At 35.1% G+C, this 19,854-nt stretch overlaps 1 pseudogene; it reads left to right on the top strand.

Annotated features, from left to right (window-relative positions):
* The first annotated feature begins 751 nt into the window (after positions 1–751).
* LOC143663406 (death domain-associated protein 6 pseudogene) lies at positions 752–16,213 on the top strand (annotated as a pseudogene).
* Positions 16,214–19,854: the final 3,641 nt, after the last annotated feature.

Genomic DNA, 19,854 nt, shown 5'->3' with positions numbered 1-19,854 from the left:
CCAAAACCAATCTTCAAAGCTACAGATTCTTCTACTAAAGAATAAGGATGATAACATAAATTATATATAAGTCACTGTGAGAATTAAATGAAATAATCTTTTCAAAGTCTTACACAGTGCTGTCACATAAAAGGTAGTTGAGCAATGTTATATGTCATGACTGATATTTTTAATAAAAGGTTAAACAATGTAAGTTCACACTTACCTGACCAGATTTTCAGGAGACCACATGCAGATAATCCCAAGGATTATACGCTCAAATATTTGTCTCAAGATTACTTTTTGATGGAACCCTACAAGAATACATTAATCAATTGATGTCTGTCTATCACAGCTTTCTTTTTGTGCAAATTTGAGATGACGTTAAAGGTTCTTTCTCATAATCCACTCAGAATACAATTTAAATAAGGCAGCATCCCTCCCATTTGGAAACTTTGAGCCATACATACGCTATATTATTTATATTAACATCTTTACTTCACTCACACTTCAAAAATAATTCATTCAAAAATAACGTATATATATGTATATATGAATTTAGAAGAGATTCAATTGAAAATCTTCTAAACACTGGCATAATGCTGGCAGTGGGACAGATGTTGAATAAGTAATAGTCTCAGTTTATAAAGGACTTGTAGCCCACTGGTTCAGACAGACCAAGAACTGGAAAACCACAGTGTTGTTTAAAAATTGGGTACTATAAGTTCTGATTCACCATTGCATAAGATTATATCACAAGGTTCTTAACCAGATGCAGGACGTAGAGGAATATATTCCTGAAAAGGAAAATTTTAAATTAGAAATTGAAGGAAATCTAAGGTTGAACAAGTCACCAAAAGGTATGGAGATGTATAAAGCATTTCAATCATTAGTAATAGCGGGTAAAAGAACTCAAGAACATTCTGACAACAAAGTTCAATATAAATGAGTTGTATACTGATTTCTATAAAATTAAGTAATTCATGGGAAATCACGTTGTAAAGTGAAATATACTTTATAATTGTAAGGGATGATTATCCCTAATAAATTCTCTCTGTCAAGTAAAAGAAGTGAAAAAAAAAAAGTCCAGGATTAAAAATCCATTTAATCTCAAACACATTATTGTTTCCCCTAGGCCACAGATGAAACATCTAGTTAAGATTAAATGCCTTTTTTTTCTTACAAAATCTCCTTTTAATTTTGCCCTATGATAGTTTGCTACCATTTTACAAATAAAAAAAAGATTGCATATAACTATTTTCCCCCACAGGGATTTTCCAAAATTTAGTTACATTTGCATTCTAATTACCTAGTAAGACTATATGTTATGCATGTTACAGACATTTATTTATTCAGGGCAAAATTGTTATAACTGTGTACGTCAAAATCAGAAAGTCCTACATCATGAAATATATCACTGATACAAAATTTACAAGATCAGAGAGAAGAGACCATGAACTGAATATCTCCTGGAGGAAAGTCAGTATATTATAGCTTTTCAGTCTGCACTGTTGGGTGAAAATACCTTCTGATAATGAAACACTGTTTGGGTGAACACAGAGCAAGGATTCGGAACACCACTTCTTTGACAGACTGCATTAGATATCCCTGTGTGGCTTAAAGGTATAGGTACCTTCTGTCAGATATTCTGATTCAATTTCTGGGTCTGGTTTCTGAGTGTAAGATACAGGAATTTGTGGTTTTAAAACAAACATCTGGAATTTCTGTAAAACATTGACAAAAGCTACCACATATAAAGCTCCCAAGTACAAAATGCACCTGTGTTTTGACAGCATACACTCTGAGGCTCCAATTCATTCTGCCCATTTGTGGAAAGAGACCAGATTTCACTTGTGGGAATGGAGTTTCTAGATGGAAAGAACTCCCCTCTAAAAAAGTAAAAGTTGACAAGATTTGACAATGATGTTTGGGCCAATAATAAGTGTATGCAATGAAAAGGAGTCTGTTCAGGGGAATATTCTAAGAGCTTCCAGGGAGAAGAGCCTTTAGTTGGTTTTGCTTGCTGAGGCATAATTATGGATTTATGTTTTAAGAATGCATGCAAATGAGAGTATTTATTGTTTGGTATTTAATTTGAGGCCACAGGTTGCAAGTGCTTTAGCCTTAATGGGTTTACATCATTCTTTAAAATGTGCATAGATTTGCCCCCTTTAAGAATGAATTTATTGGTTATGAAAATGAACACAGTTCATCTTTGTAATGGTAGACCTTGTAACCATGAAGGAGAGTGAAATTCACTAGACAGACAACAATAATAATTCTAGGAAATATTTATCAAATATAATTTTTTATTATGGAAAGAAAAAGGCAATAAACAAATAATGAAAATATTCTAACAATTAAGATGGTGTGTTTTTGCTGCTGATCTGATAACAATATGAATGTTGGAATGCCAACATGCATGATAAATTATAAATATTGTTGATGAGTTATAAATGTAAGAGGCAATGATCAATAATTATATTGATTTTAGAGGTCATACATTTGTAGTGGAATCAGAATTTTAGTGCAATATGCTTCAGATAATATTTTACAATTGCATCTCTTTTCCCATGTTCCAACGTTGCTCCAATACTCAAAGATCAGTATTTATATTATCAATGTCTGTAAGCCTTCTCAATATACAACTGGAAATGATAAAGTAGGCAGTCAGAGTTAAACCTCATATTGGGTGTTTAACTTATTTGGAAAGGGGGAGAGGGCAAGTAAAAATATAGTGGAAACGTTAAGTGGACAATTTTGAAAATGCATCCTCCCAGAAAAATTAATAAATAAAACAAACATACAGAAACAGTATCACATTCTGGGTGGGGGATCAAGGGAGTGAAGATAAATGATTTTGTTAGAAACCTAAAGAACGTAAGTTTCAAGTCCTTGATTTTACTCTATTACATTTACCAGTCTGGACATTTAAAACATCAGATGGATACTAGATAATGACTGTGGTCTATCACAAGTTCAACTAAGTAATAGTTTCAAATCAGCTGTCTGTAGGACATGCTAGTATGGATTATTAATGCCTCATGCACATGGTACATAGCCAGTGATTTGGCAAAATCCTTTTATATTTTATTAGAATAATGTAGTAAGTCCTATGTTAATTCCCCCATACTCTGTCATAACATTGTCCAGAGAAATTAGGGCTAACTTAATATCTCACAGAACATAATAGTAATCTGTTATATCTCTAGTACCATGCTGACCAAATAGGCCAAGAAAAAAGTGCTTGGTACACTGGAGAGTTAGATAAGGCATACTACTCAGAGGGTAGTAGATTAAACCCTACAAAGATTCAGGGACTTGTCACTTCAGTGAAGTTTTTAGAAATTCAGGAATGTAGAGTAGACTGGGGGTATTTCTCCCAAGTGAAAGATAAATATTTGTACCTTACACCCTTTTCCAAAAGTAAGGAAGACAAGACCCCAGTGAAACTTCTGGGGTTGTGAAGCCAATGCATTCCACATTTGGAAAACTATTCTGGCCCAGGTATGGTGTGACATGGAAACTGGCTGGTATTGAGTAAGGCCTGAAATACAAAATGGGTTTGTGCTAGGTCCAAGATTGCTTTTAATCTCTTGAGGGATGGGTGAAAAATATGGAACCTGTGATGTTGGAGCTTTCAGTGGTGGGAAAAAATAGTGTGCTGCCAGAAGAGCAAAGAGCAAAAAAGATGGAATAAATTGAATTGGCTCTCAGGGAAATGACCAAAACAAAGCACACAATTACAGGAATCACTGGTGTCCCAGAAGGAGAAGAGAAGAATAAAAGGGTAGTAAAATTAGTTGAGGATATAATGGGAAAAAACTTTCCAACCCTTTTAAAGGACACAAAAATGCAAATCAAGGAAGCCCAACGAACTCCAAATAGAGCAAATCTAAATAAGCCTTCCTCAAGACACATACTAATATTTGGTCAAATGTTGAAAAGAAGTGGAAAATCTTGAAAGCAGCTAGAGAAAAACAATCTACTACATGCGAGGGAAACCACATAAAACTGAGTTCAGTCTATCAGCCGGCACGATGGAGGTGAAAATGCAATAGTATGACATATTTAAGATCCTGAAGGAGAAAGACTTCTAGCTAAGAATTCTGTACTTAGCGAAATAGTCCTTCAAAACTGAGAGAGAGATTAAAATTTTTCACAGACAAACAAATGCTGAAAGAATTTGTCAACAAGAGATTGACCTTAAAGAAATACTTAAGGGAGTTCTGATGGTTGAAAAAAGAGACAAGAGAGAAAGGTCAGGAGGAGAGCACAGAACTGAAGAGTACCTGTAAGTGTAACTTAAAGGATAAAAAGAGAAAGAGGGAAATGTATATATAGATCTGACAAATAAAATCCAAAATATAAGATGGTGGATTTAAGAAACACCTTTACATTAAAAACTTTGAATGTTAACAGATTAAACACAAATTATAAGATGCAGATTGGCAGAATGGGTTAAGAAATATAATCCAGCTATATGTTGCTTACAAGAGACTCATTTTAAACACAAGGGTACAAATAGATTGAAAATGAAAGAGTAGAAAAAGATGCTCCGTACAAGCTGTAACCAAAAGAAAGCAGGAGTAGCTATACAAATATCTAAAATATATAGACTTTAAATGTAATGATAATCATAAGAGACAAAGAAGGACATTATATATTAAGTTCACAAAGAAGAAATAGCAATCATAAATGTTAATGCCCCAATCAAGGAGCTCCACACTACATAGGACAGAATTGACAAAACTGAAGGGAGTGATAGATGTTTCAACAATAATAGAAGGAGACTTCAGTACAACACTCTCCTCTATAAATAGAACAACCAGACAGAGGACCAACAAGTAAATAGAAGACTTAACCAATTTGATAAATGAATTAGACCTAACAGACACATACAAATCATCACACACACACACACACACACACCAAAAAAAAAAAAAAAAAAAAAATCACCCACCAGGATAAACATTCTTCTGTAGTGCTTATGGGACATTCTCCAGGATAGATCATATATTGAGGCACAAAACAGATCTTTACAAATTTAAAAACATTGAACTCATTCAAAGCAACCTCTCTGACCACAATGGAATGAAAATGGAAAACAATAACCATCAAAGGATAAGAACTTTCACAAATACATGGAGATTAAATAACACACTCTTAAAAAACAAATGGATCTCGCTTACTATGCCGGAGACCTGGGTTTGATTCCTGGTGCCTGCACATGTGTAAAAAAAAAAAAAAATAGATCAAAGAAGAAATTTCTAGATAAATTGGTAGCTATCTGGAGACAAATGAAAATAAAGGTACAACATATCAGAACTTATGGGATGTGGCAAAGGCTGCACTGAAAGGGAAATTTATTGTCATAAATGCCTAAATTAAAAAAGAAGAAAGAGCAAAAACTGAGAGCTTAATTGCTCACCTGAAGGAATTTGAGAAAGAATAACAAATTAGCCACAAAGTAAATAAAGGAAGGAAAATAACAAAGATTAAAGCAAAGCCAAATGAATGGGAGAACAAAAAAAAAATAGCAGAAAGAAACAATAAAAACTTGATTCATGGAGAAAATCAGTCAAATCAATGTACCATTAACAAGGCTGACAAAAAATAAACAAAAAAGGATGCAAATAATATCAGAAATGAAATGGGGGTCATTACCAAAGATCCTGAAGAAATAAAAAAATATCATAAGAGGACTCTATGAACAACTATATGCAAACAAACGAGACAACTTAGATGAAATGGACAAATTCCTGGAAACACATTAACAAGCAACATTGACTTAAGAAGAAATAGAAGATCTCAACAAATCAATTATAAGTAAAGAGACTCAATCAGTCATCAAATATCTTCCTACAAAGAAAATCCCTAGGCCAGATGGCTTCAGAGGGAAATTTTATCAAGCATTGTAAAAAGCACTAACACCAATCAACTTTTCCAAAAAATTGAAGAAAAAGGACCACTACTTAACTAATTTTATGAAGTAACATCATTTTAATGGCATTTTAATGCTATAAGAAAGGAAAACTACAGGCCCATACCCTTAATGAAAGTAAATGCAAAGTTTCTCCAGAAAATACTAGCAAATCAAATCCAATAACACATTAAAAGAATTATGCATCATGACCAAGTGGGGTTTATACCATGAATGCAAGGATGATTCAATGCAAAAATATCAATTTATATAATTCAGCACATTAACAAATCAAAAGGGAAAAATCACATGATCATCTTTATTGATGCTGAAAAAGCAATCAACAAAATTCAACATCCTTTTCCAATAAAAACACTTTGAAAGATAAGAATCAAAGGTAACTTTCTCAATATGATAAAGGGCATATATTGCAAACACATAGCTAGCATCATATTCAATGGAGAGAGACTGAAAGCTCTCTGCATGTCATGGAGATGATATGATGTTATACTTGGGAGCTCCTGACAAATCAACAACAAAGTTACTTGAGCTAATAAACAAATTCAGCAAGGTGGCAGAGTATAAAATTAATGTTCAAAAATCAGTAATGTTTCTATACACAAGAAATGACCTAACTAAGGAGTCAATTAAGGACAAAATTCTACTCAAAACAGCAAGTAAAAGAATCAAGTATCTATGAATGAGCTTAACTAAGTGTGTAAAGGACTTTTACACAGAAAACAACATAACAGTGCTAAAAGAAATCAAAGATCAAAATAGGTGAAAAGACATTCCCTTCTCATGGATAAGAAGGATAAATCTAATTAAGATGACAATTCTAACAAAATCAATCTACTTCAATGCAGTACCAATCAAAATTCCGACAACCTACTTTAAAGACTTGGAAAAGCTAATTACCAAATTTAACTGGAAGGGAAAGAGACCCTGATTAGCTAAAAACATCATTAAAAAGGAAGAAAGAAGTGGGAGAATTAACACTTCTTGATTTTGAGACTTATTATAAAGCCACAGTGGTCAAAAAAAGCATGGTACTGGCACAGAGATAGAAGTATTGACCAATGGAATCAAACTGAGAGTGCAGAAATAGACCACCAAATCTGTGGTCAAATGATCTTTGCCCAAATCCACTGAACTGAGACAAAATAGACTTTTTAATAAATAAGCATGGAGAACTGGATAGCAATAGCTAAATGAATGAAACAGGATCCTTACCTTGCACACTTGACAAAAATTAACTCAAAGTGGGCCAAACACCTATCTATAAGAGCTAGTGCCATAAAATTCTAAGAAGAAAATGTGGGAAAACGTATTCAATATGTAGTAATAGGAGGGAGATTCCTAAACTTCATACCCAAAGCACAAGTAACAAAAGAAAATATAGATAAATGGGACCTCCTTGAAATAAAATACTTTTGTGCCTCAAAATACTTTGTCAAAAAGGTGAAAAGGTAGCCAAATGTAATAGGAGAAAATTTTTGGAAATCACACATCACATAATGGTTTGATAATCTGTATACATAAAGAAATCATAAAACTCAACAACAAAAGAACAAACAACCCAATTAGAAAATGGGCTAAAAATATGAATAGGCACTTTTCTGAAGAGCAAATACAGATGGCTCAACAGCACATGAAGAGTTGCTCATTTTTATTAACTATAAGGGAAATGCAGATCAAGACTACACTGAGATACCACTTCACACCTATAAGAATGGCTGCTATTGAACAAACAGAAAACTACAAATGTTGGAGAGGATGTGAAGAAATTGGGACACATGCACTGCTAATGAGAATGTGTAATAGCACAGCAGCTATAGAAGATAGTGTAGCTGTTCTTTAGGAAACTAATTGTTGAGTTGCCCTATGACCCGGGAATAAAACTACTTGACATTTGCACACCGATGTTCATAGAAGCATTATTCACAATCACCAAAAGATGGAAACAATTCAAATGCCAAATCCAAGCCGATTAACCAAATGTAGAATATACTTATGATGAAATATTATACAGTAGTAAGACAAAATGATGTCCTGAAGCACGTGACAAGATGGATGAGCCCTGAGGACATAATGCTGAGTGAAGCAAGCCAGATACAAAAGAACAGACACTGTATGATTCCCCTTTTACAACCATGGTAAAAATAAAATCAGAGAGATTGAGTTTAAATGTAAAGGAATAGATAGAAGTGAAGGTGGTTCTCTAGTGGGTCTATAAGTAATATTACCATATTGAAAGTGAGCATGATTGAAAGGGGTTGTATAGACCTATCTGTCCCACTGATTAACACTACAAATACAAATAAGTTCTTGCATGAACTACTACAAACGCATGACTCTTGTACAAAGAGTGTACAAATTTGGGGTATAGGCATATATATGGGCTCAGTTTAACAGAAAAAAAAAAAACATCAACAGTACCACAGAAACACCAGGGGTAAATAATGGGGAAAAAGACAAGAGTTAAGGGGAGGTTTAAATTTTCTATTTGGTGATGGCATGTTTGATTGTTATCTTTCTCTTGGAAACAATGAAATTATGTAAAATTGAGAGTGTTGATGGACTGTTAACTTTAGACATTATACCTGATGTTCAATGGATGGAGGTAACTGAAAGATGCATTGACTGAGAAGTAAATTGGCAAATGATGGTCTGTGCAAGTGATGGAAAATTGTGCTGGTTACAAAAAGGAATGAAGTTGGGAGGAATGCAAAATTGTGAATGAACCTGCGGGACATTTGGTGAGGGAAAATAGACCAAAAACAAAAAGCAAACATTGTATGGTCTCATCCACAGACTGTAAGCTCTTATAACAGTCACATTTAGTCTGGAGTGGTAGTTGTTATTTTGGAATTTGGGAGGTTATTTTATATATGTATAATCTGGTGTTTAGAGACAAGAACAAAGCTGATCAGGTCAGAATTAAGATAGTTTAGAACACAGGGTTAATGAACACATTGTTATATTTTAGAATGTCATTTATTCCTTGAGACTAAAGGGAGGTTTATTTTGTCTAGAACCTAAGTTTTGTGCGGCACATAATCTAACTCAATCTGTCTGGATAGATCATTGAAAATGATCCAAACACAGACAACCCAGAATAAAAATGAGGGGCTTTAATCCTGTATAGTTTAATGAAATGCTTGGATACTCTGGATACATCCCAGAGTATACTAAAGCAGATAATCAAAAAATATTGGCAAAGTCCTGTGAGGGATATGTGGAAAAATATGGAACTATTAAATTCTACCACCAAGGAATCCCTTGATATTGTGTCAAATATTAGGGACACACAAATCCATAGACCAAGCCCTTCATCTTGAGGCTTGCTCTTATGAAGTATATGTATGGTGGTGGAGAAGCTTAGCCAATCTATAGGTATGTTTGAGAATTATTTCCTGAGGGCCTCTTTCATTGCTCACATGTGGTCTCTCTCTCTCTCTAAGCCCAACTCTGCATGTGAAATCATTGCCCTCCCCCCTATGTGGGACATGACATCCAGGGGTGACAATCTCCTTGGCAGTGTGGGAAATGATTCCCAGGGATGAGGCTGGCCCTAAAACTATGGGATCAACAATGCCATCCTGATCAAAAGGGCAAAAACAAATGTATCAAATAAGGTATCAGTGGCTAATAGAGTTCACAGAGAGTTTAGAGGCTACTCCGGAGGTCACTTTTATCAAGCTTCAGTTAGACATTGCTACCTACCATACTCGCCAAACCCCGACCAAAACCATTCCTGCCAATCCTAAAGAGCTACTAGGGCAATATATAGTATTCTACAAAGGTTCCATACATGAGGGTAACTTTCTAGAAACCTACAACTTCCATACGGGACCCTGGACCAGATAAGATCTGAAATACAGAGGCCAGTCTCCCCAGAACTTCAACTAGTTAGATCCCCCTATCCCATATTATCAACAGGTCTTTCCAACATGAAAAATTTAGAATGAGCATAGCCCAAATACCCCTAAAGAGTGGGAGAAAGATCAGAGATGATAGTGGAGTTATACAGAGAAGTAGGATTTAACAAATGAGTATGATTGCTGAATAATTATGTTGAGATTTCTCTTAGTCTCCAGTATCTTAGAGCATCTAGAAGAGAAAACTAAAATTGTGGAACTGTAACCCATACCTAAGTCTGAAATTTGTTCTACAACTAATTGTTGTGGTGTGCTTTGAAATTGATTGCTTTTTGTATATGTTATTTTTCACAAAAAAAGAAAAAATGTTGATTGGTGATAAATGCATAGCTGTATGATGGTATTGTGCACTACTGATTGTACATGTGGATGATTATGTGGTATGTGAATGTATAATATATATCAATAAAAATAAGTAATTAAAAAAATAGTGTGCTGCTTATGACAAAGCCCCAGTGGAGGACTCACAATGCCTGCCCCTGGGATTCTGAATCAAGGGCATGCTATCCAAAGCTAAGAACTCTATGCCTTTAAAAAAAAAAAGGCTTCTCTTCTGTTCCTGAATACATGGTGGAGATGCAAACATTGACTATGAAATACCAAGTGACCATACTTCCAGAATTATACTTAGGAGTTGGGTCCTATTAGATTCACCAAGTCACGTGATGAAGGCTGTAGTTCATCCCACTAACCTCTGTCTTCTAAGTTTCATCTCAGAAAGAGAGGTCACAAGGAAGCTGTGTGCAGAGGGAGGTTTATGTGATCATCTGCCAATGAAAACAGAAATTCTTTCAACCCTAGCTTTTTGCCTCTTTAGGAAATATTGCACAAGAATCTTCTGCAATTCTGTTTAATGATCATGCCTCCCTCACTTGATCTTCTCCACAGGAGGAAGCATGACTTATGTAATTGGTGAGATTATGGTGTGCACACCTTTGTCTCCATCTTTTGCCTTGCCTATACTCAGATAGTAATTCTTCTGTTCACATGGAAAGCTCAAGTCAAAGCCTCCCTGGCTCTGGCATAGTGAAACACTAGACAAAATTAATAGAGAATTAAGAGAATATTCCTTGTGAATCTAGATACAAAAATCCTCAACAAATTACTGGCAAACCAAATCCAGCAGTATATTAAAAGGATTGCACACTATGACCCAATGGGTTTCATTCTAGGAATGCAAGTATTGTGCAACATTAGAGAACCAATCATTGTAACATATCAGAATAATAGAGCGAAGGGATAAAAACACATGATCATTTCACATACAGAAAAGGTATGTGAAAGAATTCAACATCTTTTAAAGATAAACACATCCAGAAATCTAGGAATAGAAGGGAACTTTCTTCACATGATTTAGGACATTTATGAAAAACCCACATCAAATATCATAATCATAAAAGACTGAAAGCTTTCTCCCTCAGATCAGGAACAAGAAAAGAATACCCACTCTCACCACTGTAAATTCAGCATTATACAGGAAGTTTTAGCCAGACCAGGCAAGAGAAAGAAATAAAAGATCTCCAAATTGCAAAAGATTAAATCAAGTTATCTTTAAATGCAGATGATGTGAGGCTATATATAGAAAATCCCAAAGAATCTGCGAGTATGCTACTGGAACTAATAAATGAATTCAGCAAGATAAACAAACAGAAGTTATTGGATCTGAAAAAAATCAAGAAAATTCAATTACATTTACAATAGCATCTAAAAGAATGAAATACCTAGGGATACATTAAACCAAGTAGGTGAAAGATTTGTATACTGAAAACTATAGAAATTTGCTGAAAAAATTAAAGATGTAAATAAATGGAAAGATGTCCATGTTCATGGTTTTGGAGATTTAACATTCTTAAGATGTCAGTCTTGCCTAAAGTGGTTTATAAATTCAGCGCAGATACTTTTAAAATTCCAACGTCTTTTTGCAGAAATGGAAAATCTAATGCTCAAATTTATATGGAATTTCAAGTGTCTCTGAAAAGCCAACAATAGAGAACTCTCACTTCTTGATTTCAAAACTTATTATAAATCTCGAATTATTGAAACAATGTGGTACTGGCATAAAATCATGCATAATTGAAAGTCCAGCATTAAATCCACATTGCCAGGTGATTTTTGATAATGATGTCAATATTCAAATGGGAAAAGAATCCTTTCTCAATGGGGAAAGAATAAACTCTTCAACAAATGATGTTGGAACAATTGACCATCAACATGCAAAAGAGTAAATGTGGACCCATACTCCCACCATATACAAAAATTAACTGAAAATTAGTTTTTAATGATCTAAATAAAAGAACCCAAACTATAAGAGCCTAGTAGAAAATATAGAAAAGTATCTTCAGAACTTTGTTAGGCAATGTATTCTTAGACTTTATAACAAAAGCATGTGAACAAAAGAAAAAAAACATATAAATGTGACTTCATCAAAATTGAAATTTTGTACATTAAAGGACATTATCAAGAAAGTGAATAGACAACCTACACAATGAGAGAAAATATTTATAAAGAACAGAATATATAAAGAACTTCTACAATACAACAACAAAAAGACAGCCAACCAAATTTCAAAATGGGCCAAAGATCTTTTTTTGGGGAGAGGCAAAGATTTTAATAGATTTTTATAAGATAATATTCAATAAGTATATAAAAAGATGTCCAACATCACTAATCATAAAAGAAATGCAAATTATACCTACAAGTTACCATTTCACACACACTAGCATAGCCATTATATTTTTAAAACCTGGAAATAATGTGTTGACAAGGATAACAACAAATAGGAATCCTCTTACATTGTTGATGGGAGAATAGAATAGAATTGCCATATGACCAAGAAATTCCACTCCTAGTTATAAACCCACAAAATTAAAGCAAGGACTCAGAAAGATACTTGTATACCAGTGTTCACTGCAGTATTATTCACAATAATTCACATCTGCTCATGTTCAAATATTATAACAGGATCAATGAGTACTACATTATTAAGGGGGTCTGGAAACTTTTGACCCATTCAACATTGTTTCCCCTTCAATTGTAGCATCAACACATTTCACAATAGAGCTATTCCCATTATCACCAGTAATTTAATAATGTGCTCAGTCCATATGCGGATATTTGGATACTTGGTTGTCTTCTTTAGCATATATGTATATATATATATGATATATATATATCATATATATATATGATATATCTGTACCATATATATACATATATATATATCATATATATATATATGATATATCTGTATCAGATATGATACACAGTATATATACCGTGTATCATATCTGAATACCAGGAGTTTGAGAGTAATTGATTTCTCTAAGACTTTGTGTCTCTGAACACTTCCAGAATTCCCAAATTCATGCTGTCCACTTTTCTGAAAATCTTGAGCATGTCCAGTAAAGTTATTCTGGAAAGAACATAATATATAACGCTCGTGACAGTTATGAACTGATGCATCTCACGGATAGACAAAATTTTCATTAGGATATATATTGAATATGAGACATTAAAAATGTACCACCAATTTGTATTTATTTTTTCCTTAGTAGTTCTAAATGCCCCAAATAGCTATGACACATTGTACTGCTGTGACACTTTATGAAAGAATCAACAATGTTTAATTCTTCAATATGTATATTAATTTTAAAGAATACTTTATAATTACTCAGATTTGTACAAATAAATGTAGTATCCAATGAAGAATTCTATTTCCAGAATAAAAGTGCTTTATCTCATATTGCCTTTTCTATATAGAATGAGGTAGTTGCTAAAGCCACTCTGTAAGTACAGGCTGCATTTTATAGTTGAGTTAAAAATTCTTAATCTTAGACTCACAATAAAGAAAAATCATATAAAAATTTTGCAACATGAAGGTGTCTTTTAATCAAAGGGTATCACCAGGTAGTCATTGTAAGATTTGTACTTATGTGTAGCAACTAAATCCTTAAGAAATGACCTAAGAGGCAGGGTAGGGAGAAGTTAACAAACTAACTCACAATTAACTCACTTGCACTTGCTCAAACACTTGGGCTGATTTCAGAGTGGTTTATTAATTACTGAACTAAATGAACTTGACAATATTTCCCTATGTTTTATCTAGATACAAGTTAACAGAGAATGTACTCATTTGTGCTCATAACACCAGTTAGCATGCTAGAAGATGTGTATTTCAGATAATGAACATAGCATCGTTAGAAGGACTGTTAAGATTAATTTAATCATAGAAATCATGATTGAATAGTATTACTAACTTCATTTCTTTTGTGAGCATGTCATCAATTTCTTCTGTGATGAGAGGAAATAATCCATTTAGTACTTTTAGGTCAAGCATTCTGTTGATCTTTCTTATAGGTCCAGTGCCTAACACCATAACCTCTATAAGGTAGACATTTTAATTAAAGTTTGTGAATAATAGAATAGTTCACTGATTGGAATTGCTGAAACACTTAGGCTTATTTTATTATTAATATATTGCAAAATTCAGGGGTTGAGAAGCTGTTTGACGTGTTCCTTGAACTGGGTAAGAAACAGACGGTGGACTACCTTGAGGTGGTCCCATTCCTCTCTAACCGAAAGCAGTTTGCGGGTTCTCTGTTTTCAGCCTTGGAATTCTGCAACATTCTTTCTAGGGTCCTGTCTCGGCCCCGTAGCTAGCCAGCTAAGCTCCATGTCTGAATCAATTAGCTCTGCACTATTCTCAGGGCCCACTCAACCAAAATGGCCCTTGCTGCCACCACTTCCATTGAGCTCTCTGGGGATAACCATCCCAGAAAACCCTCGTCGAACCCCACGAATGCTCAGACCTCTGCGTCTGAGGCCCCAAGGACCCGAGGTTCTCCAAGGCAGATCCAGCGCTTGGAGCATCTGCTGGCGCTCTACATGGAAGAGGTCTGAGGGCTGCAAGAGAAGATGCGGGATCTCTGAGAACTGACCTACGGAGGTTCCTCATACCTGTAAAAATTCTGGTTAAAGCATAAGCTGATCCGCCTTTTTGGGTGCTTTTGAGAGAAAGACTGCTCTTCACTCACAGGCCGCGTGGTAGAGCAGCGCATCCCCTACCGTGGCTGGCACCTGCTACCCAGAGGTTAACAGTGCACTGAGGAGCTCATCAACAAACCAGGGCTTGATACTTTCCCTGAGGATGGAGATGTGCTAAAGGCCGCAGAAGAGGCAGCTGCTGGCCACAGTCTCAGCCTCCTGCAACAGCAGCTCCAGCTCATGGGTTCAAAATGTCTTCTGAGATGTGGGCATCAGTTTATAGGAGCGACGTCACCTCGACCTCATCTACAACTTTGCCATCTTCCAGATGACGATAAGCCAGGCATTGACCTGGCACTCTCAGATCCCCTCCCCAGGCGTCTCTTCCCACTCTGTAGATTCCTCCAAAGCCTCCTTGAATTCTGGCCAGGGTCCTAGTGGAATTGCATCCCAGGAGTGCCCTACCATCTTCAAGGTTGAGATAGATGAGGAAGAAAATGAAGAAAGTGTGACGGAAAAAAAGTTCCTCAGGAAAAAAAGGAAGAAGAGCATACAGATTCCGAAGAAAAGGATGTGCAACAGATGTGGGAAGGTCAGGGGGATGATGAGGAGGAGATGAGAAGGGGGAGGATGAGGAAGATAAGAATGGAGACAAAGCCCCATGTCTCCACCACAGAGATCAGTGGACCATAACCTGGAACCTGGCAAAGGAAACAGCAGTTCTTCAGGGGCACAGCAAAGCAAAGGACTCACAGTGTCCCCATCTTCACTGTCAGTAGAACCCCTGGTCCCCTCCAGCACAGATGTGGAAAGCAATGGTGAAGAGCCTGAGGAGTTTCCCCCTGGAGGAAGAGAGCCCTATGTCAGAGCTCTTTGAGGTGCAGGGAGGTCTTGTTCTTGGATACCATCCCTTCCCCTGCAGAAAGGAACACTTCCAGGAAGTAGAGGACCCCTAACTACTGTCTCAGAGAATGGGACAGCCATAGTCACCTCTACTTCCTTCAGTGGAGGTGTCTCTCCTCATACCTGAGGAGATTCCAGCCCCCCGTGCAAGAAATCTCAGAAGGAGAAGGATCAAACAGGATCAGGGCCATTGAGAGACACCTATGTGGAAAGGCAAAGGGCTGTGTATGAGAAGAATTGGAAGAGGATATGCACTCTGCCCAGCCCACCTTCTCCCTTGGCTTCCATGATCCCGGTTGCTGATTCCTTGACAAGGGTGGACTCGTTCAGGCATGGTCTAGTGACCAGCTCCTCCTGCAGTCCTTCTCCAGCCCTAATATCCCACAAACCTTCCAATCACAAGCCCTCCAGCCTAGTACTTACAAGAGGAGAGTGTTCTCTACAGTACAATCCAGAGATTATCGTGCTCTCAGACTCTGACTAGCTGATCCCTCTCTCTTCAACTCCAAAATGTTTAGAAATAGCATTTGAATTATGGTGGGCAGTAGATTAGTGTGGAAGAAATGGGCTGAGCTAATTCCCTTTTGGTAATGTTTCTTTAAGAAAAACAAAAGCTTGTTTTACACAGAAACATTAATAAATGAAGTTCTTTCCTTATTATAAAAAAAAAAGGAGAGAGAGAGAGAGAGAGAACCTTGTAATAAGACCCTTAATGTCACTTTTTTTGCTTACGATATTTTTACATTTATTTGAGAACTTAAACAATGAAATAATCTTTCACAATAACAGATGGATTTATGATTTAGGTTGTGCCAACCTATTGGTTCAGATGACATAGGTTGTTTTCCAGAAACATAAATACTTTAAAATCTATATACTGATTGCTCATTTACAGCATAAGAAAATAAAAAGTAGCAGAATCTACATGTAGACTCAAGAATTATAGAACCATTAGCTTTTGTATATTTCTATTTATTTAATGATCAATACTTTGACACAAACATATTCAGTCACAATTTTGAACAAGTCACAAAACCTGGATTTGAGTTGTGGTTAAATTTCATGTTATTTCTCTAACTACCCATATGGAAAATCAAGATTACCTAAATGATGGATGAATTTCAAAAAACATATTTTACTGGCTGCATTCATATTCCTATTTTTTCACTACTCTGTTCTAATGGAAGCAAGACATTTTAGTCCACAGGGATAACTAGAGACATTACCCAAGATGTGTCGATTAAAGTGTCACATTCTTAAAGTTGGTTTTGAAATGCTGGCTGAGAATTTATTTCATTTTATTCTTTTCCAAATTTGCCAATATCTTTGATCTTTCTGCTTTTTTCTCCTTCAGGCTTTCCTGAATGTATCATCCATTCATTCATGCAACAATATTTAATTCCTATAATGTTTTAGACAATGCTATAGGCACTAAGCAAATAATGATAAATAAAATACATGATAAATTAAATATGGAAATCAGTCTTCTTATCTTAGTGTTCAGAAAGATGAGAACGGATGACTACAAAGGAGCATAGGAATAGTTGGCAATATAACAATTTTAGGGGATTCTTATCTTCTGCCTGCACATTCTATATTGATTTTCCTTATCTTTTCACTCAATCCTTTCTTACTTGTGCATTTCTTCCTGGGGAATATTATTCAAGATCAAGTCTTCAACACCTAAACGAATGATGCTTTCTACTAATCTCTATAAGAATTAACATGTAATTGTAACCATCCACTGAATGTTTCAACCTGAGATATCCTCAGGAAATTCAAAGTTAACCCATTAAAAATGAAATTAAAACTTCATCTGAAGGGGTGTCAGGGTAGCACAGTGGTAGAAGTCTTGTCTGCCATGCAGGAGACCAGGGTTCAGTTCCTGATCTGTGCACTTCCCAAACAAACAAGCAAACAAACAAATGAAAAATCAAACAAACAAAACTTCAACAAATGATGCTGCAATAAGGGGATACTCACATGGAAAAAGAAAGAAATATGACCTCCACCATACCGTATTCAAAAAAGAAAAAAACACAAAAACAAACTCCCCCTGAGTCTAATCTAGACCCTTCTCAATCTTTCAACACAGGCAACTAAATCTAATCTTTCTTCTCTTATTCTTATAATGAGGAATGGCTTCATTTTCATCAATCTAATGGCTCAAGTTAGATATCTGAGAGTGATTTTATAGTCTTCTATTTTCTCTCATACCTTCATTCTTTCTCTTCCAACTGCAATAAATAACCCAGGCCTTGAAATTTAAGTTCCTCAATATATTAATGGTATTTTTCATTCCTCATTTTAGCTGACTTCTGGCTTGATTATTTCTACTTTTATATTTTTTTGCAGACATTTCAAATCCATCTTCAATAAATAGTCCAGAATAATCGTGTTTAATATCCAAATCTGACCACCTTGAACTCCGTTCACATTCCCCAATGACTTTACATTGCCCATGAAATAAATTACTCAACCTCCTCACAGACTCAGTGACATGTTCATGATTTGTCTACTATATCTTGCACCATTCTCATCTTCTGCTATTCCAAGGCTTAGAATTTATGATTCTGCAATAGTGACATAGTCGTGTCCTATTTTAGGTCAATTACTTGGTGTGTGCTATTCTTTCCTCACAGATGGCCACTGCACTTCTTTGAGTGGAGTGTTTCCACCTCTTCCTCGAGGTTCATCAGAAATGTCACCTTAGTCATCAGCTTCTCTTTAACTCACTCTGAAAGACTTAGATGCTTTCTCCTCTGTCTCCAAAATATCTAGCACATAATGGAGACTATGATATTATACCGTAATACCCACTAATATGCTTTCAGATAAAGGGCCCTGTCTCTTCACTCTGAATTCTCAAATCCCAACTGAAAAGCTGATACATATTATTAGCCCCAAACTAATAAACAAATTAATTAATTAATTAAATATTCACTGTTCTTTACTTCATTTATATTTCGGCACTTTTTTTTTTTTTTTAGCATTTCTTGGCTTTATATGTGTCGTGTCAGAACTCAACAGCATAGCACAAGCCTTTTCCACTGAGTATATAGCAGGTGTCTCATCAGTATCTGTTGGATTAAATTGCCTTGGACTTAGAGCAGTAAACCAGAATCTGAGCACTTCCTCCCACTGAATCTGAAACTTTTAGTTAGTCATTCAATTTTTTTCAATCCCAGTTTCCTTATCTAAAAATGGAAATATTATTCTCCCTGCAGACATCAAATAGTTTTGTAAAATTTGGATAAAATAGTGTACGCTATTTATTAGAAAGTAATACAATTTTATATTTTATTTAAAACATTCTGTCATTGATATATTTGTCTTTTAAGAAAACTCCATTTGAAATGTCCTGAAGTTATTGGTTTCCAGCCTTTTGTAGTGTGTCCAGACACCTCAGATTCCTTTGATGTTGCAAATCAATACCTTACAAGAGCTACAATAGGATGCTTTCTGCTACAATTTAATCACATGAATTAAGTCTCATTTTGTAATAGTGAATAGGTAGCTCCCAAATAAAATAGAATCCTTGTTTGTACCAAACATCTGCATTACTATGTCTTAATGAAGGTCAATTAGGTGATAAAAAATGTTTCAGTGTTTCATCTTTGATTCTCCCTTTATCTATATGATGTGCCATTTAGGAATTTCCACTAATCAATAAAAATATTATTGAATAATTCCAAACATTTATTTCAAAATTAAAACACACACACACACACACACACACACAATAGCAGTTTGCTAAAAATAATGACTTTCTTCATTTACAAGAATAATGTTTACTGGATATTTACCAGTACAAATATCAACCAAATTGCAATATATGATGTAGATCAGATTTAATTTGCATAGGCATATTTTCTTAACTTATTTAAATCATTCTTCAATTATAATACTATTAAATTCTATATTTCATTGTGTTAAGTGAAATTTATTTTTAAAATTAATGCTCCAAAAGATAATACAATGAATTAATAGTTGAAATTTGAATTTCCCCAAATTTCTAACTTACACAAATCCCTGAATAAGATTTTCTAATCCATGACCTGGTAGTTCTTTTTAAAGAATACTAGTGACTTCCAAACAACATTACTGAAATTGTCTAATTAAAAA

The sequence above is a fragment of the Tamandua tetradactyla genome, chromosome 19, assembly GCF_023851605.1.
Source record: "Tamandua tetradactyla isolate mTamTet1 chromosome 19, mTamTet1.pri, whole genome shotgun sequence".
NCBI lineage: Eukaryota > Metazoa > Chordata > Mammalia > Pilosa > Myrmecophagidae > Tamandua > Tamandua tetradactyla.
The sequence above is the reverse complement of the archived record's forward strand: the minus strand, read 5'-3'. Positions and strand labels throughout refer to the sequence as shown.